The sequence below is a fragment of the Schistocerca gregaria genome, chromosome 5 (assembly GCF_023897955.1).
Source record: "Schistocerca gregaria isolate iqSchGreg1 chromosome 5, iqSchGreg1.2, whole genome shotgun sequence".
NCBI lineage: Eukaryota > Metazoa > Arthropoda > Insecta > Orthoptera > Acrididae > Schistocerca > Schistocerca gregaria.
In genome coordinates, this window is record NC_064924.1 from 311,191,191 (window position 1) to 311,197,888 (window position 6,698).

Here is a 6,698-nt window from a genome sequence, read left to right on the forward strand (position 1 = left end):
AACAAGGTTCATTGGTTGTGTAAGATTTACTGTAGAGATAGGAAGATATTGGAACAGGAGGAGAAGAGTGCTGCCCTTCAGGTTGAACTTAGCTAGTTCAACCTGAAGGGCAGCACTCTTCTCCTCCTGTTCCAATATCTTCCTATCTCTACAGTAAATCTTACACAACCAATGAACCTTGTTTATTTATCAAGATATGGAAAGATAGTGGGGGGGGGGGGGGGCGGGGAGGTGGGAAGTGATAACAGCTTATAGAAGAAACTGACAGTGTTGTTGTTTATGTGGAAAATAGGATTCATCTTTGTCACAGATGGAAACTGAGGAGCCACAAGTAGTTTTAGGAGTAGATAGGACACAACAAACTAAAAGTGTTTTGAAAGTAAGAAGTCAGAAAAAGTTGAGAAGGAGAAGAAAGTTTTGTTGTTAGGTAATTCACACGGTAGAGGTGTTGGCCAATTGTTGCAGGATGAACTAGTGTCAGGTATCAGGTCAGAAGGTTTTATTTTTTTTTTTTTTAATCTAGTGCAAGTCTGGGTTAGGCGATAAAAGATATAGGTTTGCTTTTCAAAGACTTCACAAAGGAAGACACTATGGTAATAGAGGGCAGGGCAGGCAACAGCATAGACAGGGACCATAATTATTCAATTGAGGGTGACCTGGTAAAGATAGCTTCAACAACAAGACAGCCTGATGTTGGGCTTGTATCTGTTTTGAGGCACCATGACTAGCCACAGTTAAACTCCTCTGTTAGGAGAGTTAATTTAGAGGTGGAATGGCCGGCTAGATAGCCATCGGGTCTCTTATTGATGTGGTTCCTGTTGACTCTATCAGTAGGTGGGACTATACTAGGCATGACCGTCATCTCAACAGGAAAGGGAGTGGAAACCTGTCTGGGGTAATTGCAAGTAACTTAAGGGGGCGGGGGCGCACTATCAAAGTGGTAAAGTACCAGTGGTTACAAGTGACAGAAAAGCAGATTTTTAATCAGGAAGCTCTGTTGTTCCATCTCACATTAAAAAAGAAGGAAATAGTGATTGCTGGTGATTTCAATGTGGATTTATTGAAAAACTATGGCAGAAACACAAGATGTTCAGAGAAAGGTTGAAAATGACATTTACATTGAGGAAGCAAATTTTAATGTACACAATTCACGAGAACAGCCCCTGATTGAAATTTGAGATATTCAAAAACTGACAGAAAAATATGGTTCATCCCATTGTAATTCCACCATTGAACAAAATCAGCTATCCTTATTGCATGAAAATACCTGAGTACTAGGGGGTAAGCTTAATGGGTCGCTTCTTTGTGTTGAAGAAATAGAGTTGAGCAAACCAGTTGATATAATCTGCCTCTCTGAACATCATGCGACCATAGGTATAGATATGTTACATGTCACAGGATTCATGTTAGCTTCTTACCTCTGTAGAAGAAATATGGAGGAAGGAAGAGTTGCCGCATTTGTCAGAAACTGTTTTGATTTCAAGCATATTGATATTAAAAATTTTTGCACAGAGCAGAAATTTGAAGCTTGTGCAACAGTAGTAGTATTTCATAAGTCCTTTATTATAGTAAGTATATACCGAGCATCTTAATGAAACTTTAATATCTTCATAAAACAATCTGGAAGCTCTGTTGTTCAACCTCACAGTAAAATACAAGGAAAGAGTGGTTCCTGGTGATTTTAATGTCGATTTATTGAAAACCTCTATCAGTGAATTATCATTTCAATCAGTATGTAACATTTTCATTCAGTTTAATTCCTATATGAATCTTGCAACTAGGGCATGTAAATACTCTAAGGCTGTTATTGGTAATATCTTTGTCGACAAATCTACGGGAAAAGGTCATCTCACAAAACCAATAGTAAATGGGCTATCTGATCATGACGTACAGCAACTTGTGTTAAATGCTGAAACTTGTCAGGATTTAAAAAATCTGTAAAACCTGAGTACAGAAGGGTAATAACTCAGTCAAAAATTGAAAATTTTATGAGATAGCTCAAAGACATGTACTGGATATATGCTTACAGTATTTCTGACTCAAATGGAAAATACATAGCATTCATTAATAAAGATACTTTGTCTTTAGAGGATTGTTTCCCCTAAAGATAACTCAAATGTAACATAAGTCTAAAAATAAACCATGGATTACACAAGGAATAAAGATATCTTGTGGGACAAGAAGGAGACTGTAGTAACATTGTAAATACAAATGATGTATCAATAATAAGTAGTGTAACAATAGGAGATTAATGTTGTTAAAATAGTAGAAACAATATCACATTTGTTGAAGTAAATTCTTTTTATTAACACATTTGAAAAGAAGTTTTGTGTTAAATTATTAATCAACATCATGTATGAGCATAATGTTTTGTTTATCTCTGTTTTTTATTTTGAGTCACAACTCTCACACTTTTACTCTTAGGTGTTTTTAGAAGCTCTTGGTCAAGTGACTTCTTGTGTAAACAGTGCCTCCAGATTCAGAAATAAATCTAAGTATTTTAAAACAAAACTCACAGCTTTTTGTCAGCACCTGATCTTGACTGAGAATAAATAAGTTTTTTTTCTCAACAAATGGGTCCCATTTACGTGTGTAAAAAAGTATGCACAAAGGGACAGATACAGGTTTCTTTTAACTTGTATTTGAGAGAGTGTTTCTGGTTTTAGAGTTGATATGGATCTGGTAAAACATGTCATCCATTGAATAGTGAAACTGAATGGCAAATGTGGAAGAGAAAAATACGAGACCTAATTGACTATCATGAAGGAGCTTTAGATGTAATTGATGACAAACTAGTAAAATGTAAGCCACCAAAAGATCATGGACAAAGAAATGGCTCCTGAAGCATACGTGGCATTGAAGCACAATTTCGAAGCATCATCAAAGGACAAGCTGTTCAAGATTTGTTCAGATTTCTTCGCATTTAATTGGACACAGGGAGAAGACATCTCCATGCACATAGCAAAGTTAACAAGTGTGTGTAAAGAACTGAACAACGGGCTTAAAGCAAAGGGAAAAACTGTGCTACCTGATCTGATCTTGGTATATAAAGTTTTACATATTCTACCCGCAAGCTTTAATTCCTTTAAATCTAGTTGGAAGTTATTAACAAAAGATGATAAGAAAACGTTTGATGAATTAGAGGAACAATTGTGGATGTTTGAGAGAAATTTCACAAAGAGTAGTGACAAAATCGAGCAAGAGGCATTAGTTGTCAAATCAGGTGTACAAAACAAAATAAAAACTAAAAAATTCAGAGTTAAAGGAAAATGTATCTATTGAAAAAGAACCGGGTCACTGGATCAAATATTGTAAGAAGTGGATTGCTGGTGGAAGACAAGCTAAAAATACAACTGTGCAGAAAAATATGGACAAAACTGTAGTAATGAATGTAGCATTCTTTACTATTTGTGACGAGGGTTGTTCATTAGAAGTGGATGTATACAATTGGTGGATTGACAGTGGTGCAACGAAACATATGACAAATAGTCCGGATTACATTGTTAGCTTTGAAGCATTCAACAATTTATTTATTTTTATTTTATTTTATTATTTATTTCATTCGTGTTCTGTAGACCCATTAGCGATAAATCGCTTCGGTATAGAACGTGTCATTTACATAGATTTAAGACATTTGTTTATAATAATAGGTTGTAAAATGAATAATATATTACATAGAATAATGTTTACAAGAATTGTTTTTTGTAAAAAGTTACAAATTACACTGAACAGACTTACAATAGGTCAAAATCAATTTATTTATTCTCATACATAAATTCGTCCCGTGAGTAAATGGTTTTACTTAGAAGATACTGTTTAAGTTGATCTTTAAAAGTAGGTGGATCAGTAACTGACATTTTTATTGCCTGAGGGAGAGCGTTAAATATTTTTATGTGAGAGTAGTGTACTCCTTTTTGCACCATACTAAGCTTCTTTTCCTCAAGATGTAGATCATTTTTTACCCTGTTGTCATAGTTATGATACAAGCTGTTCATTTCAAAAAAGGGAATGGTTTTTACACAAGAAACACATGAGAGAGAAAATGTAGAGATATTGTTGTGAGTATTCTCAGTTCTTGGAAGAGTTTCCTGAAGGAATGTCTGTAATTGACACCACACAGAATCCTAATGACTCTTTTCTGGGCTATGAGGATTTTGTTTGTCTTTGGCTAGTTTCCCCAGAATATCATTCCATAGGCCATCAGGGCATGAAAATAACCAAAATAGGCAGCTTTCAAAGTATTTAAGCCACTGAAGGAAGCATTCACACAAATAGCATAAATTGCTGAGCTTAGGAAACTTTGTTGACTCCACTCTTGCTAAATTCCCATCATTATATTTAACATTAATCTCACCTTCGATATTTTTGCTTGTATGGAATTGAATCAATTGAGTTTTTCAAAGTGTAGTGATAATCCATTAGAGGTAAACCAATTAAAGGTCTCCTGAAACATTGCATTTACAGTGATTTCAAGATTAGTGTTTGTTGAATTGTCTACCAGAATCGTCGTGTCATCAGCAAACAAAGTAAATTTTATCTTAGCCCTTGTACACATTGGAAGGTCATTTATGAAAATAAGGACAAGCGGAGGACCCAGAATAGCGCCCTGTAGGACTCCACAATTTATTGTGCCCCAAGAAGACGACACTGGTTCCCCATTAGTGTCATTTACCATGAATTTCTGTTTCTGGTCCTTTAAGTAAGAGGCAAGCTACATCCCTGCTTCTTCAGTTAACCCATAAAATTCTGCCTTTCTCAGAAAAATTTCATGCTTCACTTTAACACCTTAGAAAGGTCACAAACAATTCCAGTTGGAGATATTTTACTATTGATTGATTCAAGAATTGCATTGGTGAAAGAATATATTACCTATTCTGTTGAGATGTTTTTCTGGAAACCGAATTGACTTTTAATGAGAATATTGTATTTACTAAGATGTGCAAGAATCCTTCTGTGCACAAGTTTCCCGAGAATCTTGGAGAAACAAGTTAAGAGTAAAATAGGACGATAATTGGTTACTTCGTTTCTGTCACCCTTCTCATACAATGACTTCGCCACTGCATATTTAAGTCTATCAGGGACAATTCCTAGTCTCAGTGATTCATTAAAGATATGGCGTGTTTCAACACTTTGATGGAAATACCATCAATACCAGTTTGAGTTTTTGTTTTTCATGGTCCTTATTATCTTCTTAATTTCCTCAACAGTGACAGGAGGCATGCTAATCTGGGGTGTTGTACTAAGTCCACTTCTTTGTAAAAGATTCAGAGCTTCATTTATAGAACCATTACACCCTATTTTATCCGCTGGAAATGCTTGCTGAAAATTTTTGCAACATTTTCATCTTTATCGATGGTATTCCCATTATGTCTAACTTCAATATTTTTGGCATTGTTTGAGTAACTACCAGTTTCTCTTTTAATAATGCCCCAAATGGTTTTTATATTGTTGCCAGAATCATCTATTTCTGATTTGATGGACATACTTTTTGCCTTCATCATAACTTCATTTAAGATCTTGCAGCACCTTTTATAATGAGCTCTTATTTCAGGATCATTTGTATTTCTGAGAGAAACATAAAGCAGTCTTTTAGTCCTACATGATGCTTTTATGCCTTTTGTGAGCCACTGTTTGCTGGTATAGCTCTGGTACTTGTTCTTTGCAGTTCTTAGAGAGAAGACAGCTTCAAAGTGGCACATAAATTCATTTATAAATAGGTTAAATTTGTCATTGACTTTCAGTGCTCTATAAATTGTACTCCAGTCAATGAGTTGATGATAACTGGTGAAGATCATGAGATTTTCATTATTAATTACGCAAATGACCTTTTACAGACTTTGTCCTTCTTGTGTGGTCATATATCATTGATAGTTAGCAATTGGCCATCATGGTCTGAAAGACCATTTAGTACTTGTTTTACTGTTGCATTGGTGTTTCTATTCTCATCAATGAAAATATTATCTGTAAGACTTGAAAAGTAGTTCATAACACTTGTGGGGAAGTCTGCTGTATAAAGACCATTGGACAGGAGCCTGTAGAAGCAACAAGAAGAGGATCAATTTGGATTCTATCAACAGTTGGCAGCATATGTGAAGAGCTGACCCTGACTGATGTCTGATAGGTACGAAAAAAATAATTCCAAAAACCTTATTTCTGTTTTAGCTGCCCAAGATCATACCAAAAATAGTATATTTCAGTCAAGTACTACATATTGCTCTTTGATAATGGGTGGTAGAGTGAGACTGTGTGGAAATCATAAAGTTGGTGGCACTTTATACAAAGCAGAAATTAAGACCTTAGTGCCAGAGAAGAGTGCAATTGTGAATATTTCAGTGGAAGATACGTTTAATGTTCTTCAACTGAATCACGAGAGATGGGGCCATCAAGACAAGTGTCATGTTTAAAAAAAACTCAAAAAGGAATTTAATATTGATGTTAAGGAAGGGGCAGAGATTTGTGAACCATGCAAATTTAGGAAAGTGCACCGTCTACAATTTGGAAGTAGAGTAAGTCAACAAGGCCTGCTGAGTTGATATCAGCTGATCTGTGTGGAAGTTTTCATGGGCAATTCCAGAAGAATTGTAATCTCGTTTTGCTCAAAGACAATTTCACCAAGTTTCACTATGGTTATTTTGCTGCAGAAAAATCAGAGTTGAGTAAATTCTCAAAGATTTTCTCTCACATACAAAGTCATTGGG